A 23,174-nucleotide genomic window follows, 5' to 3' on the forward strand; every position below is an offset into this window, starting at 1 on the left:
CAGATTTTGCTCCTATTTGTATAGATGAACAAAACCACAGCAACAAAATACTGCCTTCATAGAGCTCAAATTTCAGTAACTCATAATCATTCCTTCTCATTTCGCTGAGGATCCTTTCAATTTATTCATTTCTAGTGATATTTTAATGGAATTGGTTGATCTCAATAAAGTATAGTCTTAATTATGTTGAGCTCTTAAGAATACAATGGGCACTTCATTTCGTAGTCGTGAAGATCTTCACAACAAAAAAGAGTATTTAACATATTTTAATCCTGGTTGGAATAAATTAAATGAAACGTGCAATACAAAATCATTTACAAAGCTCTTTTAGGAACTAAAATTTTGTTTCCATTTTGGTTTTATTCAGCTAAGAAAGTTAATTTTCTGTTCTGAAGTGCTGTGTGAAACAGGTTATAAATGAACTGAATTTCATAAGCCAAATGAACCTGCAATTCTTGTCCAAGTTTAGATAAAAATGTGGTATATAATACACATGCAATTAAGATAGTGAAATCGTGCAGGGCATATATTATTGGCTCTATATCTAAATACATATATCATACAAAATTGCAATCCAGAGGTACAGTGTACTTATAGACGGAATTATGTCTCCCCTAAATCCACACATTGATGTCCTAACATCCAATGTGCCTGCATTTGGAACTAGGGACTTTACGGAGGTAATTAAGGTTAAATGAGATCATAAGGATGGGGCCCTAATCCAATAAGACTGGTGTTCTTATTAGAAGAAGAGAAACCAAATAAAAGGTCATATGAAGACACAGAAGGCAGGAAGCCAAGGAGAGAGGTCTCAGGGAGAAGCCAAACTTGCCATCACCTTGACCTCTAGCCTCCAGAACTGTGAGAAAATACATTTCTGTTGTTTAAGTCATCCACTCTGTGGCATTTTGTTATGACATCCCTAGTTGCCTAATACCACTGCCTAAACCCTAAAGACACAAGGAAAAAATCCCCTAAGGAAAACTTGATAGTGCGTGTAGAAAGCTTTTTTCATATATTTAATAGTTTTAGAGTTTATGCGTGCATGTGTGTGTGTGCGTGTGCTTGAAAATACAGCTCATGCAATATATACATTTCTATGTATATACACACACATATACCCCAAGCAACTTAAAATCGGCAATATGTATGCTTTTTTTGTATGCTTTTTTATTTTGTATATTTAAGAATGAATAGTTATTACTTTATAGGTGTTATACAAATGAGCCAAAGATGTCCCCTGTTTACTGTGGCCCCCATGTTTTTACTTCATCACAGCAGTCTAGACTGTTAGCTCAAAAGCCTACTGGTGCTAAACTCAAATTCTTACACATCCAATTGCTTTAAATATAGCCCCAATAGGCCTATTTTTAGTCATTTAAAAGCCAGTCTTCTCTGCAAACACCAAGAAACTGCACCCAACATCTACTAGCCATGAATAAGGTAAACCATGGCCCTTTAAAGATCCCAAGTCCCAGCTGGCTTTGAAAGCTCTCTGACCTAGGCATCACCTAGGCACTTAAGCCTCCTCTCCAGCTCTCTTCCCCAGTCATTTATTTGTCCTCTTCCCTTTATGGATGGTGGACCTAGGCTGCTGTGTCTAAGAGGTCTCCTGCTGTGAGGGATCTCCCCTCACATGCATCCTGTCCAAGTGCTGCCCACAATGCAGCTCCTTGTGTGCTACTGCCACACCCTTAGCATATGTCTTGTCCTTGATTAGCCACCCAAATCCTTTAATTCAGTGCAGTGGGTATGAGTATCTTAAATATGGATAAGCTTGTAGTCAAACTTAGAAATACATATAAATCAAATGGAAAGCAAACATTTATTAGAAGTGGCAAAGCTCTTATAAAGTACAACTATCTCATAAGGGTGTTGGGAGGAGTAATTAATGTAAAATAGTTAGAATAAAGTTCAAAACACAGCAAGTACCTAATGATATTAAGCAAATATTAATAATCTTGTCAGTCTAGACTCAAAAATGTGGATCTAATTTATTCATCTTTTTTTGTTCTGCTAACTTTTTATTATCATTTTATAACTTATTCAGCAAACATATTTGAGTACTTTCATTGTGCCAGGTCACTACATGGTAGGAATTTTCCATAACTGTTCCTCTTAATTTAAACAGAGTATTTCACATGGAACTTTTTTATTATATAAAGAGAATTTCCTGTCCAGATTAGTCAATTTTAATCATAAATCATTTAAGAGATCGTTCTATAATCACTGAAAAAAGCTGACTAAATACATGTAGATTAAATGAGTTTAAAGTCATTAAAGTTATAATGTAAGAGAAGATGATTCTAGGACAACTTATAAAAGCCTATGCTTTCCTTCCATATTATTTCCTTTTGTGATCATGTTTACTATTTCCTTTGGGTTTGAGGTTTCTAGGGTACTGAATACACTGGTTTCTTTGATTCTTCAATTTTTATCAAAACTTATCTATTATGTCTATTTATCTATAATGTATTAAAAAACATCAAACCCAAAATGTATAAGAATTTTCGTATGTTAAATTCCTTTGGAAACGAGAGTCAATGTAAAAGACACATGGATTCCAAGTTGTGTCAGCACCTTGTGTCCAGGAATGTGTTAAACTTTATCTCAATTAACAGAGATGTTTATTAAAAAATTAATAGCAGTTAACACTGCTGTATGATATATCAGAGAGTTGTTAAAAGAGTAAATTCTAAGAGTTCTTATCACAATGAGAATATGTTTTTCTTATTTCTTTTCTTTTTATTGTAGCTATATGAGATGATGGATATCAGCTGAAACCACTGTGATAATCATTTCAGAATACATGTAACTCAGACCATCATGCTGTGTGCCTTAAACTTATACAGTTATATATGTCAATTATTTCTTAATAAAACTCGAAAAGAAAATAAGTGGTGGTTTTAAAAATTAACCAAAGTGAAATTTACTAATCGGAAACTAGAACAGCAAAATAATGGAATAAAAGTTCCCACATGGCAGTGTGAATTTTCTCTTTGCTACCTCTCTTCAAATATCAATATTTAAGCCTTTGAAGAGAAGCTTTATAAACAACTTAAGTGTGTATAAAAACATAGAACTATTGTGGTAGAAAGTCATTTATATTTTGATTACATCATGCTCAGACTGAAAAACCAATAATTAAAGATTAGATAATTAGGAGGTTAAAAATCTTCAGGTTTGGGGGCTTTTACTGAATTGCAATGCTTAAAAAGGAAGTTTGCACATAAGAAGATGCTGAAGTGTACCAGTATGAAAGTAAAGTAAGGAACAATCTATGTGACCTTGAACTTGGTGACACATTTTTAGACACAATACCAAAAGCACATTCCATGAAAGAAAAACTTGGTAGTTTGGATTTTTAAAATTAAAAATTTCTAAGCTCTGAAGTAAACTTTTAAGGGAATAGAAAGACAAGCCATAGATTGGGATAAGCTATTTGGAAAACCCATGTCTGATAAAGGTATTGTATGCAAAATACAGAAAGAAATTTTAAAACTCAACAATAAAAAAAAATTAAGGCAAAATATCTGGATACCTCACCAAAAAGGACATACATCTGATGGCAAATAAACAGGAATATGCTGAAAATTATTTGTCATTAGGGAACTGCAAATTAAAACAACAAAGAGGTATCACTACACAACCATTAGAAAGATTTTAAATCCAAAATTTTAACAATACCAATTGCTGACATGGATGCAGAGCAACAGGAACTCTCATTCACTGACGGCGAGAATGCAAAAGGTTCAGCCACTTTGGAAGACAGTTGGCAATTGCTTACAAAGCTAAACATACTCTTACCACACAATCCAGCAGTCATGCTCCTAGATGTTTACTCAACTTATTTTAAAACATATTCACAAAACCCCTGCAGACTTCAGGTTTTTGATCTGCATGAAAGAAGCTTGGAAGTCACCACTCTGTCCTAACAACCAGTAAAACGCTGAACAGACTGGAAAATCAACAACTCTTCTTGAATTCATAACAGAGGGGGAGGACACAGTGCAAACTGCTGTCTCCAGGACTGGAAAGTCAGACAAGTGAATACAGAGTCATGACTCACCTGAGCAGAGTCTGGCGGGCAGAAACTGGCAAGGGAACCAGCACCGGAGCAGGAAAACCTGAACTGGAATTGTCTAATTGCTGGAGGCTCAGTGTGGACAATCCTGATGGTTAAAAACTCCAGGGGAGCCCAGTCATAGTGGGGCTCCCACACTTCAGTGAGTTTTACCTCCAGGAGCTCAACTGGATTCTCACAGTAAGTGTCAGAGAAAAATTCCCTCGTGCTGTCAGCAGCAAGGAGGGAAGAGGAACCATTTTGAAATATGCCAGAGAGCAGGCTGTTCTACTTAACAAGGCCAGCACTCAGGAGAAATTAATTAACCGGAGTCTAATTGGCTGCGATATTAGCAGAGCCTAGCTCACCTGGGAGAAGGGAAATACCCAACTCTAGTCATCTGTAGCCTTCCACATAGGAGAGGGGGAATACACAGCTCTAGCCCACTTGAGCCATCCTCATTCACCTAAGGAGAGAGACAAAAACTGAAAAACACTCGTGAAGTTCCAGAGGCACTGGCCCACTAAACAACTGAGAGCTAGTTATTAGAGATTACAGAATTATAGGTATAGAATTATAGAACACTTCCCCTCTCCCCACACCTTACCACCACATTACTAACGGCCTGTTTACAGCAGTTCTTTGTTCAAATCTGGCTGTCAAGAAAAATTACAAGGCATAGTAAAAGGCAAAGAAAACACAAGAGATAGAAGGAACCACACATCGCAGGGATTGGGAATGATCATACCAGGATTTTGAAAGAACTATAATTAATATGTTAAGAGCTCTAATGGATAAACAGCATGCAAAAACAGATGGATAATGTCAGCAGAGAGATGGAAATCCTAAGAAAGAACCCAAAAGAAACACTAGAAATGCAAAACACTGCAACAGAGATGGGAAGAAAGCCTTTGATGGGATTATTGGTAGACTAGACATGACAGAAGAAAGAATCTCTAGAATATCCAAGGTCTGTGGGACAACTACAAAAGGTGTAACATACACGTATAAGAATACCACAAGGTGACAATAGAAAATAACAGAAGAAATATTTTAAACAATAATGACTGAGAATTTCCCCCAAATTAGTGTCAGTCACCAAATCACAGATCCAGGAAGCTCAGAGAACATCCATCAGAATAAATATCAAAAGATTACATGTAGGCGTATCATTTTCAAACTATAGAAAATCAAAGATAACGATCCCAAAAGACACCTTCATGCAAATATTTATAGCAGCTTTACTCATAATTGTCAAAAATCAGAAGCAACCAAGATCTCCTTTTAACAGGTGTGAATAAACAGTTGTGGTACATCCCAACAATGAGATGTCATTCCATGAGAAAAAGAAATGTGGTACCAAACATGAAAAGATATGGATAAATTATAAATGCATATTGCTAAGTGAAAGGAGCCAGTCTGAAAAGAATCATGAAAAATTGTATGACACTCTGGAAAAGGCAAATCTATAGAGATAATTTAAAAAAGTCAGTGGTTGCCAGGTGTTTGGGGACTGAGAAGTGTTAAATAGGTGAAGTACAGAGGATTGTTTAGGGTAGTGAAACTACCCTGTATGATACTGTAGTGGTGGATACATGATACTGTGCATCTGTTAAAACCCACAGAAATTTACAGCACGAAGAGTGAACCTTAATATACATAATTTAAAAAAAAACTCATTTAGATATTCTGGAGAATCCACAATGGAACACAGAATGTGACAAAACATCTAACTGTATTACAAGTATGAAATAACTTCACTTAAGAAGTTTTGGGGAAAATGGTGTTGACCTAAGTAACTGTGGAACTGAGTGGAGGCTGTAAAATGAAAGCTAAAGTAAACTATATAAAAGCGCTGTAAAAAATTAATGAACAGATACTTTGCTAAGAAAAAATAACTCAGATAATATATTTACTTGAATTAAAGCATAACATCATTGATATTCCCAGTCTCTGACTAAATTGGCACTGAATGACTCACCCTGGATTGTCACATCTGTTGCCTTTGAAGTCTGTGAAACACCAGTGTCTCAAGCACATGTTTAAGGCTTTACTTGAGATTTCACATACACTGATCTCAGGGACAAATTTACCTAAAATGGGATTTTAAAAATGTATAAATGTATTAAAGCCATGTAGGATCTTTACTTTGGTGCTGCCTGCACTCAAGTTGCAGATTCCCTTAAGACTCTAAATGTACACTTACCACAGCTGATGGGTTCAAGCAGACGTGTTGGTTGCAGAAGCTCAGAGACGAGAGAAGTTGAAGAAACCTGCAGAGATTTCTTGGAACCCAGCTCCTATTCACTAAAACCAATGACAAATGTAAAGCAAATAGGAGGTGACAAAGGTTGCAAAGACATTCATTGTTTATGTTTTCTCTAGTGTGTGCTGATTGCCAGGAGTCCGTTCCCTCTGTCATCCATTCCCCAATACGGCATGAGTTAGAAATTTTATCAGTAAATATTTTCACTCTCAATATTCAACCTGTTCTAGTAGACCGTTAAAGACAGTTTTTAGATTCACAGCTTGTCATCATTTGTCTATACCTGTGGCAAGGAATACGGAATAAGATGCTCTCAGCGCTTCTTGCACATTAAACTAACGTGACAAATGCTGTGTATCAGAATGATCAGGTACATAAAATTCAGAGACCCAACTGGCATCCTGTAAATATTTGGATTTTATTTTTAAAATGTTCATGATAAAGGGTTATAAGTTCAATATTATAAAGTCAGGTATACATTATAATGAAATGAACGACATGAATTAGCAATATGCACAATACAACTTATTCTTTGATCCTGATTTTTAGAATTCATGTTATGTTTATCAATTTATACATTAGAGTTTTTCTATTTAAATACAGTTAAACAGAGCTATAATAAAAAGCATGATGTTTTATAATTGGGATGAGCTTTCTCAATAGGCAGAGGGAAGGAATGTGACTGACATCTTTATTTTCTTCTATGTGTAAAGGAAAATCACTTTATTTTGACATGCCTCAGTATTAAAATCAGCATTATAAAATATTCATTGTAATCCCTAATTTTCATACTGATAGTCAAGATTTAACAGAAGTTATAAAAGTTGCACTGATATAGATTTATGGTACTCCAAATAAACATCAAATATGGGCTGTGAGCTAAAAGAGCCTATGTCATACTGCTTAGGTCAGCTTCAGAAAGACATAGTAGATTTCCAGAATTCTTCAGCACTATAAAATATGCATTGTAATCCCTAATTACAATGCAGATACAAGTCTGTCGATGCCCTTTCACATAAAACTCCTTTTTTTTTTTTTTTTTTTTGCGGTACGTGGGCCTCTCACTGTTGTGGCCTCTCCCGTTGTGGAGCACAGGCTCCGGGCGCGCAGGCTCAGCGGCCATGGCTCATGGGCCCAGCCGCTCCGCGGCATGTGGGATCTTCCCGGACCGGGGCACGAACCCGTGTCCCCTGCATCGGCAGGCGGACTCTCAACCACTGCGCCACCAGGGAAGCCCACATAAAACTCCTTTAATCGCTGCTTCAGATATTGGCAAATCATGATTTACAATTAATGAAAATTTAAAATTACACAATTATTAATCAAATAGTGTACTATCAAGCAGGATGGATTAAATTATGATGTGATAATTTACAATCACAAAATCTCACTGGATTAACACAGTCACAATTTATTTCTTGCCAATTAAGCATATCTATTGTGGTACTGCAGGGCCTTTCCGCTTATAACTGTCACTCAGGAATCTAGGGTGATACAGACTCATTCTGGACATGTAATTCTACAACCATTGCAGTACACAAAAGGTTAGATGGCAAGTTGCACCTGTATTTCAATTTTTCCAATTGGAAATCCACATAATACTCTGTTCACATTTCACTGGCCAAAGCAAATCACGTGGCAATTCTTAATTTAAAGATAATGGAAGAGGAATAAACCTGGGATGATTCCAACACCAATCATAAGTGCTACAATTATTGAGGAGGCCTCCCAGTGCACTTCACAGGCATACCTATGTTAAATTTATTCTAGCCATTAGCTTCAGCTGAGTGCCCAAAGAAAAGCTGGAGCTCTTGGCAATCAAACTACTACATGGTAAAGATTACAGTCAGCAAATTACCCAGGGCTGGCCCATGACTGTTGCTGTAGGTAAAGTTTTCTTGGAATCAGCCATGCTCACTCCTTTATGTATTGTTTATGGCTGCCTTTATACAACAACAGAAGAATTATGTAGTTACAAAAAACTCTGTATGGTCTGAAAAGTCTAAAATATTTACTCTTTGGAATTTTAAAGAAAAATTTGCTGGCTACCAGTGTAAGTGCATACATGACAGATGATAAAGATTTTATTTTTGTTTCTTCCTCATTTTTTCTTTCAGTAGTGCTTGTTTCTGATGTAATACTGTACATGTGAAAATTCAAGGAGGTCCCCACAGGAGTCTACATTATTGATTAATGAGTGTGAAAAGCATCAATCCATATTTACCACCAGAAATTACTGAGAAAGGTTGAGTTTGTAACTGTGAAAGGATAAATATGAAGTTATGCATGCCTTTTGGTAAACAGTATTTTTATATATCTTTTGTATATTTTTAATTAAAAATTATTTCATTAATAGTTACTTTTTCATTTTTTTCTATCGTGGCAAAATCCAAAATTCTTATCACTTCAGCTCTGTGGCATTAAGCGTACCCACATTGCTGCGCAACCATCACCACCATCCATCTCTAGAACCTCTCCATGCTCCCCAACTGAAATTCTATACCCATTAGATACCAACTCCCAATTTCCTCCTCCCCACAGCCCCAAGTAACAGTATCTGTCTCCATGAACCTAAGCACCCTAGCTATTCCCACGCAAGTGGGATGTTGCAACATTTATCCTTCTGTGACTGGCCTACTTCTAGCATAACATCTTCAAGGCTCATCCTTGCTGTAGCACATGCCAGGATTTCCTTCTCTTTCAAGTCTGAACAATAGTCAACAGTATGCATAAACTACATTCTGTTTATCCTTTCTTCCTTGGATAGACACCTAGGTTACCCCCACCTCCTGGCTACTGTTAAAAATGCTGCCAGAACATAGGTGTACAAGTGGCTGTTCAAGTCCCTACTCCAACCTCTTTTGGGTATATACCCAGAAGTGAAACTGCTGGATGACATGGCAATCGGTGTACAATTTTTGAGGACTAGACAGTCCTCCAGAGCCACTGCACCATTTCATAGTCCCATCAGCAAAGCACAAGGACTCCAATTTCTGCGTATCTTTGCCAACACCTGCCATTGTGTTTTGTTTCAACAACAGCCATCCCAAGTGTGTGAGGTGACATGCCATCCTGCTCTCAGTCTGAATTTCCCTAAAGATTAGTGATATTTAATATCCTCTCATATGCTCATGCACTACCCGTACATCCTCTTTGGAGAAATGTCCACTCAATTCCCTTATATTTAATTGGACTGCCCTGTATTTTTATTGCTGAAGTGTAGGACATCTTTTGGTATTCTGGGTATCAATCCCTTATGCAGTATATGATTTGCAAATATTTTCTCCCATTCTGTAGATTACATCTTCACTCTGTTGATAGTGTCCTTGGATGCACAAAAGTTTTAAATTTTGATGAAGTCCAACTTATCTATTTTTTCTCTTGCTGCCTGAGCTTTCGGTGTCATATCCAATAAACCATGATCAAATCCAATGTCATGAAATTTTGCCATGTTTTCTTCTAAGAGTTTGATAGTTTTAGCTTTTACATTTAGGTCTTTGATCCATTTTCAGTTAACTTTTATATATGTTAAGAGCATAACTTCCTTTCTTAATGCATGTAGATCATCTACTTCTCCCAAAACCACTTGTTGAAAAGATGTTTCTTTCCCCATTGAATAGTCTTGGCATCCTTGTTAAAAACCAGTTGACTACTTCAGGTCCCTTTAAATTCCATGTTAACATTAGGATGGATTTTTCTATTTCTGCAAAAAAAAAAAATCATTGTGATTTTAATCGGTATTGCATTGAATCTGTAGTTTACTCTGGGTAGTGTTGACATTTTAGCAATATTGAATATCCCAATCAATGAATATGGGACATCTCGCCATTTATTTGTGTCTTTTTAAAATTTGTTTCTTTAATTTCAGTGTAAATATTTTTTCTACTTGGTTAAGTTTATTCCTAAGTATTTTATTCTTTTTGACGCTATTGTAAATTGAATGGTTTTCTTAATTTCCTTTTTGATTGTTCATCATTAGCATACAGAAATGCAACTAATTTTCGTTGTTGATTTTGTATCCTATAACTTTGCTGAGTTCATTTATTAGTTCCGTTTCTTCTCTTTTTGGGGGTGTAATTGTTTTGGTTTTCTACATATAATGTCATGTCATCTGTGAACAGAGATAAGATTAATTCTTCCTTTCTGATTTGGAACGTTTAACTTTCTTTTTCTTGTCTAACTGCCCAGGTTGACTTCCAGGACTATGTTGAATATAAGTGTTGAAAAAGAACATTCTTGTTTTGTTCTTGATATTAAGAGAAAAAGTTTTCAATCTTTTATCATTGAGTATGAAGTTAGCTATGAGTTTTTCATATACGGCCTTTATTATGTTGAGGTGATTTCCTTCTATTCCTAGTTTTTAGAGTGTCTTTATCATGAAATGTGTTAAATTTTGTCAAATGCTCTTTCTTAATGCATTGAGATGATCATGTGTTTTGTTCTGGTTTGGTTTGTTTTTTCTGCTAATGTGATGTATGAATATTACATTGATTGATTTTCATATGCTGAACCACCCTTGCATTCCAGGAATAAATCCCACTTGGTCATGGTGTAAGTAAACAGAATGTTTATGGGGAAATTTAACAAATATTTTTAAATTATAAAAATTTTCAAATATTTACAAAAGAAGAAAGGTCAATAAATCTTATGAATTCATCATCTAGCTTAAAAAAAACATGTTTTAAATCTATCCCCTAATATTTGTTCTTTAAACCAAACAACTTTAAAGTTAATATGAATCTCAAAAATAGTAATAAAAATATTTCTTACATAAACACAATCACATTAGCACTTGTTACAAATTTAATTATTTATTAATGTCATGTAATAATATTCAATTCATAATCAATTTCCTTTACCTTCTAAGAAATGTATTTTCACAGTTTTTGATCACATCAGAATTTTTAAAAATCACGCAAAATCCTCCATTTTAATTTTTTTCAATTCTATTAAAATTTTAAAGAAATGTAGGCAATTATTCTATAGTACACTCCAAAGTTTGGATTTTATTGATTGCTTCCTTATGAGGTAGTTTAACTTTTTCCCTGTTCTCCATATTTTCTCAATATTTTAGTTAGATATAATGGTTTGAATATATTAAACTTCAAAAATTTTGTCAAGAATACTGTGTAGGGCTTCCCTGGCGGCACAGTGTTGAGAATCTGCCTGCCAATGCAGGGAACACGAGTTCGAGCCCTGGTCTGGGAAGATCCCACATGCTGCGGAGCAACTAGGCCCGTGAGCCACAGCTACTGAGCCTGCGCGTCTGGAGCCTGTGCTCCACAACAAGAGAGGCAGCGATAGCGAGAGGCGCACACACCGCGATGAAGAGTGGCCCCTGCTTGCCACAACTGGAGAAAGCCCTCGCACAGAAACGAAGACTCAACACAGCCAAAAATAAATAAATAAACATTAAAAAAAAAAGAATACTGTGTACATAATTTTGGGTGATTCAGTTGCATAACATGGAGAAGCATAGTATGTTTGTTTGTCTCAGGACTAGTGATTCTAATCAGGAATAAGTCTAGATTAGTTAAGGCCTGAAGCTTTTACACTTTGAAGTCTCTTCTTTAACAAAAAGGCTACAGAATTACAAAAAAAGTGACAAATGTAAATGTTTAGTTAGAATAGTAAAGAAATTACAGACACAAAAATTAAAATTCGTAAAACCTAACTAATTTCTTCAAACATCATACAGTTCTGGCCCCTCCCAGAGCTTGGAAGTGACATATGCAAATAAGGGAACCTGAAGCTGAAGCTTAATTACCTTCATGGTAACCTGCTTCTGATACTAAGATTGATTACTGCATTCCAGTCATGACATAACTCCTTCTTTATAATTCTTCCCATTAGCATTCCACCTTAGTACAATGGTAACAGCCATTATGACTGTTGCCTAAATCCATTATTTCAATATAGATTGCAAAAAGTTATTTAAATTTGATCATTTCTTCTCCATTTTTGAGATAGAATTCATTTTTAAGAACAGTGACCCTCAGAGCTATTTGACTATCTAAAATACAGTTCCTACCATAAAGATAGTAAAATGTGTATTTCCTTACCATTATCTCTTTTGAGAGTAATGAGTTGATGTTTAAGCAAACTCTAATGATTTTATCATTTTGATATGTTACTTTTTTCTTCTTTTTATCACTATCTCTATGAAACAGCATGTTCATCTTTATAATATGTATACTATATATATACACATACATACATGTATACAATATATACACACAAATATATAGGCTTGTATGTATACTGTATATAGTACTTACACATATACTACAAACGCATGCACATATAAACATATGTGTATACATATATATATCATATCTATACACACATATACAAATTAATAGGCTTGTATATATTCAATATTTTTACATATATAGTTTCGTTTTAAGGAGTTGACTCTTGTGACCGTGAGGCAGGCAAGTCAGGGCAGGACTCTGGGCTGGAGACACAGGGAAGAGCTGATGTGCCAAGTCCATTGGAGGAACACTTCCCTCTTTCTAGGGCACCTCATTTTTCTCTCCAGTCCTTCAGCTGATGGACGAGGCCCACCCACGCCGCGGCATTGACAATCTCCTTTACGCAAAGTGGACCAATTTCCGTGTTAATCTCTTCTGAAGAATACCTTCCTGGCCACATCTGGAATAATGTTTGTGGTTGCCGGGGCCCCACGCAGTGCGCACATGAGATTAACCATCCCCGTGGCGATGATGACACTTTTTTTTCTCCCTTGACCATTGTCACTACTATTCCAATTAAAATGGCAGTGCTATGAAGGCAGGGCATTTCCTTTTTTGCCAGTACTGAGCGTCCGCGGTCTGGTGCCTAGCATAGGCTAAATACACGGCATTTTTGTGAACAGAAGCCCGGATTCCAGCTGTCATATTTAATAGGAATTATAGTCTTATTATTGGGGGGAAGGGGGTGTGTCACGGTACGTCGAGGGCGGGAGTCGAACCCGCCATCACTGGCCCTGAGGGGGTTTTCCCGGGTCCCCACTTCGGGCCGGTGGGTGTGGCCAGGGACAGCCGATGACGTGCGTACGTGCGTGCGTACGTGCGTGCGTGCGCGCGCGAGAGCGTGCGAGTCCACGGGGCGGGCCGCCCGCGCGGGGAGTGTTTTAGTCCGGCCCCCGGCTCATTGTGCTCGCCTCATGCCGGCCCGAGTTCGCAGCAGCGCTGGAGGCCCCGGGCCTGTGACCACAAAGAGGGAGCCGGGGGCCGGGCGGGAGCGCGGCGGCGGCAGCTGAGGCCCAGGCCAGGCCCCCTCCCCTCAGCCTCCCGCCTGCCCGTCTGCCCCGCCCCCGCCGGCGGCGCCGCGCCCCTCCTCCAACCGCCCGAGTAGCGCGGTGCGGGGGCCGCGAGCGAAGACATGGGGGAGAAGCTGGAGCTGAGGCTGGAGTCGCTCTTGGGAACCGAGCCCGCCGTCTACCCGTGGCCGCTGCCGGTCTACGTAAGTGCCGCCCGTCCCCTCCTCCCGGAAACCCGCCCCTCTTCCCCCACGGCGCGCGCTGAGCCCACCGAGAAACGGAGCGACTCGAGTCGCCAGACCCTCTTTGGAGCCCCCCCTTCCCGCCCCGCCGTGGTTCTCCGCGGCAGTTTCCAGCCCCCGCGCGCAGGGTGGGCAGAGGGGAGCCGGCGCCGGCCGGGGGCGCCGACTCGGCCGCGGGGACCCCGCGCTTCCGAGGGGCGCCTGAGCCGCTCTGCAGTTGGCTCTGCAGGGCTGGGGACCCCGGTTCCCCCGGGCCTGGACTGCCGGCGGGCTTGCCCTTCTGTACTTTAGGATCTGACATGTAGGGTTTCTTTTTCCTGGTAGTTTATTCTTAGCGCTGTCAACGTGCTTAGTTTTTTTTTTATTTTTCAGAGCACCCTTTCCTCCCTCTCTCCAGTTTTTTTGTGTTTCTGTTTTGTTTTGTTTTAGTTAGGCATTTTGTCCCTCTGATCTTGAGTGGGTGGGCTGGCAGGACACTTGGAGAGGAGGCGTTCTGTCCCCTGACCTTGAGTGGCCTTTGGAAAATGACAGGCCAGACGGAAATGTACACAGGCGTCCGGTGATTCCAGAAATGCAGGGTGTCGGGCTAGGTGGGCGCCCGGCCTCTCGTCCCCCGTGGCGGCGTGGTGCGCGTGTTCCTTGTTTCAGGGTTTACGCCTGGGCCCCGCAGCCCACCTTCCGAAGGGAAAGCGCAGCGGGCGCCTTGGGCCGGCGCCTTTGGGGCGCCCTTTCGTGCCCTCGGCTTGCGGGGGACCGTCCTCCAGGCGACCCGGCCCTCGCGCGGGCTCCGTGTGTGTCAGTTTGTGGAAAGTGTGTCGCGGCCGGGGTCGGGGTCGGGACGCTGGGACCGCCTGGGAGCCGATGTTGACTCCCGGGCCCCGGTTCTCCGCAGTCATCTGAGGTCCGAGGGTTTCCAGCCCGCCACCGCGCACTGGCGCTTTCTATTTTTGCCCTTTCTGTGCCCGGAGGCGCGGCTGAGCCTGGGCTCTGGCTTTTTCGGTTGGGTAACTCCGGGTGGCCCTGGTGGGCGGCCTGAGCAGTGGGCAGGGCGGGGAGACATCCCAGGGGAGGGAAACTGAAAGTGGGGAGAACCTTCAGAAGTCCAGCTGATCCACTTGCCTCCCCGCCCCTCTTACTGCACTTGTCATGCACGGGTTGGCTGGCCGGCGCATTTTTCAAAATGTAATCATTTGTTTATCCTTAGTAGCCGTGAAGCATAGTTCACTTGTAGTGCACAGTTGTAGGAGTTTTGACAGATGATCGCCGTCAGGCGGCAGAGCAATCCTGTCATGCCATTTGCTGCCCTTTGGCGCCAGCATGCCTCTAGCTTCTTGGCCGCTAATCTCCTGTCTGTCCCTAAGGTTTTGGCTTTTCCAGAAAGCCAGATTAACGGAACAACAGCATGTAGCTTTTTGATTCTGGCTGCTTTAGCTCAGTAAAACCATGCGAGATCCAACCCGGGTTTTTTTTTTGTTGTTGTTGTTTTAAACATTGATTTAGTTAGTTATTTACTTGGCTGTGCCGGGTCTTAGTTGCGGCACATGGGATCTTCATTGGCGCGTACGGTATGTTTTCGTTGCAGCGTGCGGGATCTAGTTCCCTGAGCAGGGATGGACCCCGGGCCCCCTGCATTGGGAGCGCGGAGTCTTAGCCACTGGACCACCAGGGAAGTCCGTCATCCCTGTTGTTGCGGGTATGAGAAGCCACTCCTTTTTCTGGCTGTGTTGTATTCCATATTCTGTTTGTCCATTCGCCTGTGGGTGGCAGGACTTGTGGGATGTTTCCAGTTTTGAGGGGATCAGGAATAAAGCTGCTGTAAACATCCCAGGGCAGGTTTCCATGTGAACTGGGGTTTTTACCTCACTTGAGAAAATACTCAGGAGTGGGACTGGGATCTGTGCTAAGTGTATGTTTAACAACTCTTCTGCATCTTAGAAATTGGTATTTTTGAGTATTGGAAGAGTTTAGAAATGCACTGTGACCCAGCACCCAGGCACTTGAAACGAAGTTGAAAGTTCATCTGGAGATGGTCACGTTGTCCCCGTCTCTGTCTTTTATTCGAGGCAGAGCAAGGCCACAGATTTGTAACCCTTGTAAGGAAGGCCTCGTGTGTCCAGGCCCTGGCAGGACCTGGCTTTCTAGTGGTGGGCAGTTCTGAAGTGGAGAGGGCATCTTTCCCTTGCTGGCCAGACCTCGCTTGGCAGGGTGCGGGGTGTGCTGCCTGCCTGGCTGGGCGCTCTTTCTGCCGGTCAGCAGCCGTTCCTGGTGTGTCTGTCCTACTACCAGGCAGGCGGTCAGGGGCCCTAGTGAAGTGCTCAGCGAGCCGCAGCCTTTCCAAAGCTTTGCGGGTAATGTCTGCTACCCTCCCATTTCCCTGCTGAGGAATTTTGCTTTCTCATGGGAAGTGAGGGGGCAGTACTTTATAAGAGTTCATATTTTGTGATGACTCGATGCTGAATACGTTAAGAAAATGGGCTCCTTCCGGAAGCTTAACTTCTTAGAAGGTCGGATTACTCATGTGACCGCACGTTTGAAATGAGTGAGCTTGTTTGTTCATTGATTGATTCATTCTGCAAGCACCTCCTGGATATTTAGAGTGAGTGTTCCAGGGGGCGCGGAGGACAGTAGACAGTATTCTTTTTTTTTTTGATTTTTGAATTTAATTTAATTTATTTTTTTATACAGCACGTTCTTATTAGTCATCAGTTTTATACACATCAGTGTATACATGTCAATCCGACTCGCCCAGTTCAGCACACCACCATCCCCACCCCACCCCACCCCACCCCCCGCGGCTTTCCCCACTTGGTGTCCATACGTTTGTTCTCTACATCTGTGTCTGTATTTCTGCCCTGCAAACCGGTTCATCTGTACCATTTTTCTAAGTTCCACATACCTGCGTTAACGTACGATATTTGTTTTTCTCTTTCTGACTTACTTCACTCTGTATGACAGTCTCTAGATCCATCCACGTCTCAACAAATGACTCAATTTCATTCCTTTTTATGGCTGAGTAATATTCCATTGTGTATATGTACCACCACTTCTTTATCTATTCGTCTGTCAATGGGCATTTAGGTTGCTTCCATGACCTGGCTATTGTAAATAGTGCTGCAGTGAACATTGGGGTGCGTGTGTCTTTTTGAATTATGGTTTTCTCTGGGTATATGCCCAGTAGTGGGATTGCTGGATCATATGGTAATTCTATTTTTGGTTTTTTAGGGAACCTCCATACTGTTCTCCATAGTGGCTGTATCAATTTACATTCCCACCAGCAGAGCAAGAGGGTGCAAGAAGCTAACCTTTTAGCTTCTTTTTGTTCCTTGATTGTAGTTAAGCTTCATCTTGCCTCAGGGCTTTTGTATTTGTTTTTCCCATGTTTTGGAAATAGTATTTCCAGAAAAATTGTCCATAAATGATTCCTTTCTATTCTTTGGCACTCATCTCTTAAAGATATTTTTTCCTTGATTGTCCTACCGGCCTAACTTAGTCCCAATTTATCAGATTACCTTACTTCTTTCACAGAATAATCATAAAAACAAATATTATCTTTGGTGTCTCTTTGTATTTAGATGAACTTCTTCCCAAAGAACTCAAGCCCCACAGTGACAGAGGTTGTTACCTTTCTTATCCCTTATTCTGTGTCTTAGAACTGTGTCTGGCATGTAGTAATCACTCGAGGTCTGTTGACTGTGTAAAGAATATGTGAGTAGATGAACAGATTTGGAGTTATTTAAAGTCGCTCTTAATGATGGCTGGTGTTGGTGATTAAATTAAAATTGTAGGTTTTAGAGTTGGAAGTGATCTTGCTGAGTCTCAGAGCTACGGCAAAACTCTCCCTACTGTAGCATCCCTGACAGATGATCAAGTCTGAGCTTGAATGACTGTATATGAAAGACCCTAACCAGGGCAACCTCGTAGCTTTCTTCAAGCAGCTCACAGCCTTCCATGGGAGTTTGCTCCCTATTAGTCAGCTGTAATTAGGAGAAAACGGTTTGATTTACCCAGAATCATCTTCTCTCAGTCTCCTTGTTCTAGTTCCTAGAGAATAGACAGGACAGAGTTTCCTCTAAATTACATCCTTTGGGTTTGCACTCCTGCTTGTAACAAAATAAGCACCACGCTATGGCAAAATTCCCCTTGATTGTCTGCCACTTGTTGCTACATTCCTTGTTAGTGTTTAGAAATAATTTGTCTTAATGTTCCACATTATAATTGATGGAGTACAGAAGTAAAAGAGATCTCGGGGTTATGTCAGAAGCAATCAGACAGATATTTTAACTTACCCTTTTAATGTATTTAATGCTGACACTGTGAGGAATTGAGCAGTATAGTCACCGCGTTATTGCCATTGCTGAAAAAATGTCTTTATGGTGAAATTTATGGTCACTTTGAAAGCATTAGCTGATGGGGGAATTGTCAGCTACATCTTAGAGCGCTGAGCATTTCTCAAAAAGTTGTGATATGAAACACCCCTGCCTTTTCTTGTATTTCTGTGACATTCACCTACTTCACAAAAAGCATTCGTCATATTCCTGAAATAATGATGGGCTTAGTTGAGATTCTTTTGGGTCCTAAGGGACCAACATGTGTGCATAATAGTGTCGAGTTACACAGAGCCTGGATGTTTGGCTCCAGACTGAAAGCCCCATGGAGTCGTTTTCTCACATCTGTTCACCAATGTGTATGAATGGGAGAAAACCAAAGTTCTGGTTTGTTTGATCAAGGGGAGCCACACTCCTTTTACTTTTGCTGTGACAAACAAGTAAAGAGGTGTAATATATCTGATAAGAGCCTCTTAAGGTTTGGTAGAATGCTTAAGTGGGATGTAGAGAATATAAAACAAAAAGAAAAGCAAGTGAGTACTGCTGGCAAACTTTTTCAAGGACAGCTAACAAATTAATAATAGTAGTAACAACAATAGTAAGATTGATTTTCAAAGACTTAAGAGTGGCATGGATTCCTAACCACTCTACATGTATTAACTCCACGCCACAGCCCTGTAAAATGGGTGAGGTTATTAAGCCCTTGATTTTCAAAGAGGAAGTGGAACACAAAGAAGTACCACTCCTGAACTCCCACCACTAATAAGTGGTGGAGCTGGGGAAAAAAGATCCAGGCAAATTAATTTTAGAGTTAGTGCTCTTCACCCGTAGGTTATATCCCACAGGTAATATTTTCACATTTTGAAATCACTTTACAAATACTATTTTTACCCCTAAAGTACACAGGGAATACCCAGGGAAATTGGCATTCTAATTATTTTTATATCTTTGCCAATAATCTGTTAACTTTTGGCAGTTCAGTATCCTTCCCCAACTTTTTTTTTTTTTCTTCCCCAACTTCTTAAAAATTCAGCCTACAATCCAAAAAAGTAAGGGCTAGTGAAAAGAAATGTCTTGTAAATCCAGTTCAAGAGAGCAACTAAAAACTAAGGCCCCCCAAGGATGGAAAAGAGAAAGCAAAAGAAAAGAAGAGACAAGAAGCCCAAACCCTATGATTAAGCTCCACGTTGTTAGGTAAAGGGGCATTTAATTAATGCTTCTTTAATACCGTGTGTACAGAGTCATGGCTCTACAGAAGCCAAGGAGTCTCCCTTTCATCACTGATTCATGGTATGCACCTGGCAGGGTCACTTCCTTCTTTGAGCCTCAAAGCTTTTCATGAAGACACTGAGGGAAATGGAAAAAGGTTAGCTCTCACAAGCCAGCTCTCATGTTCTCTCGTGTTACCTGTGAGCCTAGGTAAGTGCCAAATGTCTTTAACATGACAGATTATATTTTTTCTTAACCATTTCTCTTCTCCTGATATTTACGTAATTTCTAATACATAGTAGAATAGTAGAAAAGAAAACATACTACACTAAAAAGTAACCGACACACTAACTTTCCATTCTCATTTCACTGCCAATTCAGCCAGATGCCTTCTGTAGAATTCTGATGCAGACCATGAAAACACACTGTAAGTGTTCCAGTCTTTTCCATATTTGGTAGTCCTGTGATTTCCATTGGCAGAACTATCTTGGACTGGCATCTGAAAATCTATCAAAAAGAAATTAAGTAATAGGAATTCATATCAATGGTATTGGAGAAAGAAATCCTTGAACTTATCTTACTGTGTGAACCTTCATCCATGTACAAAATCAACAAGAAAGTTTAAACTTTAAAGGCAACATATTCCCATGAATATAAGGGAGAATATAACACAAATAATATACAATGCTAACATTATGTACATACACATATATACAAGTGGTCTTGAAATATATTCCCAGATATTAATTGGATTAAAGTTTGGGGCATTAAAGCATATTTTCTCCTAGAGAGCATTATTCTTTAAGGCACATATAGACACACATAGCTGCCCTGCTGGCCTCTCACAGTTTCAGTAGATTCCACTCATGTCCCCAGTTCATTTCCCCATATATTTATTCTCGGATTAGTGATTTTTGAATAGGTGTTCCTCTCTTTAGAAATACCTGTGCTATGACCGCAGAGTACTCAGATTTCTTTTTGGCATTTGGTGGCAGATGATGGGGAAAGTGACGAGTTGTATGACAGGAGAGGTACAAGGTGAACCTTAGAGTAACTAAGACTTTATGCGTAGTTCTTAATCCCAAAAGAAAAAGAGAAGGATAGCAGCGGAAGTCATTGGAATAAAGGATCTCTGAGATGAATCAGCATTAGAATAATTCATTGGTTACTGACTGTCCAGTCAGTTTAGGTTATAAGGTATTCCTGAGTGACTGCATCACTTTATGAAAGGTTCTACCTAACTATAGCTTTCTTTTGCTGGAATTAGTTTATATGGCAATAATATGCATAGAGAATGGCAATAGTGAATTCATGTCTTCCCCAAATTGAAGACACTCGTTAAGGTACAAGTTTACCCAAGCCTGCAAATGATTTATCCATACTATACTAACTGAGACTGTGTCTTACCATTCTTGTTTGTTAAAGGAGATAACAAGCCTAACTTTGAGTAATAGCAGGATACTTAGAAAATACTTTCAGGTTAAGTTTTGTAAACAAAGTTCAGTGTTTACCCACCAAAAGCAAATCAGCTCATTTAGTGTTGCAGGAAATGCCTTCATACATTTTCACTGCCACTAAAGCAATTTAAAACACCTGTTGGATATATTCCCTCCTAGAATGCCATTTGTACACTTATTCCTAATAGGGCCTGTTATTTTAAATGCAAACTCGTATTATAAGGCTCAGAATTGATACTCAGTATTTTTAGTGATCACATGGTTTAGGGTTCTCAGATTTGGACTCAGACTTGCATTTCAAGCATTGCAATGTGGGCCTGTTAAATGATTTCCTTGCAACCAGGAAAAATTGTTTATCTGAATCTAAAGTCCAATTAAAGAAATGTGATAGTGGTGATAGTGGTTGATGAAGCCGACTAGCATAGCAGCTAGGGCAATTATAGACAAGTTACATTTAACCTCTCTGTGCCTCAGTGTCTTCCTCTGAAACTGAGTTTCTTCATCAATGGGGATAGATACTGGTACCAATCTGACAGAGTTATTGTAAGAAATGAAGGAGTTCACAAATTTCCTAAAGACTTAATGTTTGGCTTGTCGTTACTAAATGCTGGTAATTATTAGTAAAACAATATCCCTCTATTATTTATTATATCAAAATAATAATGATAAGAGCCTGTTATTTTAGTAGTTCGATTTTTTGGTCATATAGTTTAGACTAACTCATATTGTTTAAATGTGAAACCAAGAAGAAGAACAGTTTTGTTTTGTTTTTCTTAACCTGGTCAAGGAACCCAAATCACCTAATTCAGAAATGTTTCTAACTTGGCATCTGCTTTTAATCTGTCACAGCCAGAGAAAGTTTAATGTCTCAGAAAGTGACAGCCTTGTATTTGTGTAGCATAAAAAAGAAGATACATGCTAGATAACATATATACCCCTTATCATAGTCATGCCACATGTAATGCAACACTATTCCTGCTGGGTTCAAGCATTGTGATCCAGAGCCTGCCATTGCCTATTATCAGGAGCAGGAAAGCGTAAGAACCGTATGTGTTTGCCCTTAAGTTGGTCTACAACACAGATACTGTCAATCAGCCTCTGATAGTACCCTCCCCGTGGACAACCTTCTGTGCCCTTTTGAGCAGGCTCAGATGGAGTCTACCATCAGTGTGGTGGGACTTCACTTCGCTTCAAGTGTGTCCAAGTTGAAGGGTGGAATTAACAAATACTAACCAAATTTGTGGCTGTCCAAACTAGGAAAATAGTTAAAGAATCAGGACATGAAGAATCAGGCAAATACTCATTTGGTGTCAACCCAATAAAAAAGCTTCATGGTGAGAAAAAAGTTGCCAAAGATGAAAGCCCAGAATAGTGCTACCTTAGCCTAACCACAGTGTCAAAGCAGATGACACACATACACACAAACACAAAAGGAAGCCCCTCTTCACACTAATGCCCCCAAATCCTTTATGGGGCTTCAGATTGAGCAGATTAGGTAGATAGATGGTTGTCATTTACGGACTGGGTCCACCTAACAAGACTGGTTACTAACAGAATATCTCTGTTTTGTCATTTAATAGACATCCCAAACTTAATATACCTTGCAATCAAATACACACATAGTCGCTCATGCTTTTCCTGTAGACTTTACAAAACAGAAAAGCGCAGCTCCATTCTTCCTGGTGCTCAGTTACAAAATGTGATTCATCTTTGACGTTTTTCTTTCTCTCTCCTTTCACATCCAATACACAAGCAAAATGTGTCAGCCCTATCTTTGAGATAGAACCAGAATTTGACAGTTTCTCGATTTTTCCACTGTTACCACTCAGGATTAAGATTTCGTTGTCTGTCATCTTAATTATTATCCCTCTGAACTGTGTCCTTAACATAGTGGCCGGAGAACACTTTGAGAATCTAAGTCAGAAGAATTATGTGACTTCAGTGTCTTCCCCTTCATCATAGTTGAAGCTGAAGTTCTTAAAATGCTGGAAAGTTGCCACATGATTACCCTCCACATTATATATTTGATCTCATGTCCTCCACCTCTACTCCTTGCTCACTCTTTTGCAAACACCTTATACTCTTTAGTCCTTGATGTTCAACAAGTATAGTAGGAAGACATTTTCACTTGCTGTTCCCTTTACCTGAATTGCTGTTGTCTTTACTATCTACAGTACTCATCCACTCACTTTTTTAGGTCTTTTCTCAAATATCACCGTCTCCATTATGAGGCCTTGCTTGCATTCCCTGTAATAACCTACAGCCCCACTAATACACCCTACCTCCTTAGAAGCCTCCCTTCTGCTGTAGAATCTGTTGAATGAATGAATGGAGTGAGCTATATCTAA

At 39.8% G+C, this 23,174-nt stretch overlaps 1 pseudogene; it reads left to right on the forward strand.

Annotated features, from left to right (window-relative positions):
- Nucleotides 1-13,418: 13,418 nt before the first annotated feature.
- Nucleotides 13,419-23,174, forward strand: part of LOC137228067 (RING finger protein 11-like) — a 44,287-nt pseudogene continuing 34,531 nt past the window's right edge.

Source organism: Pseudorca crassidens, chromosome 7 (genome assembly GCF_039906515.1).
Source record: "Pseudorca crassidens isolate mPseCra1 chromosome 7, mPseCra1.hap1, whole genome shotgun sequence".
Classification (NCBI taxonomy): Eukaryota; Metazoa; Chordata; class Mammalia; order Artiodactyla; family Delphinidae; genus Pseudorca; species Pseudorca crassidens.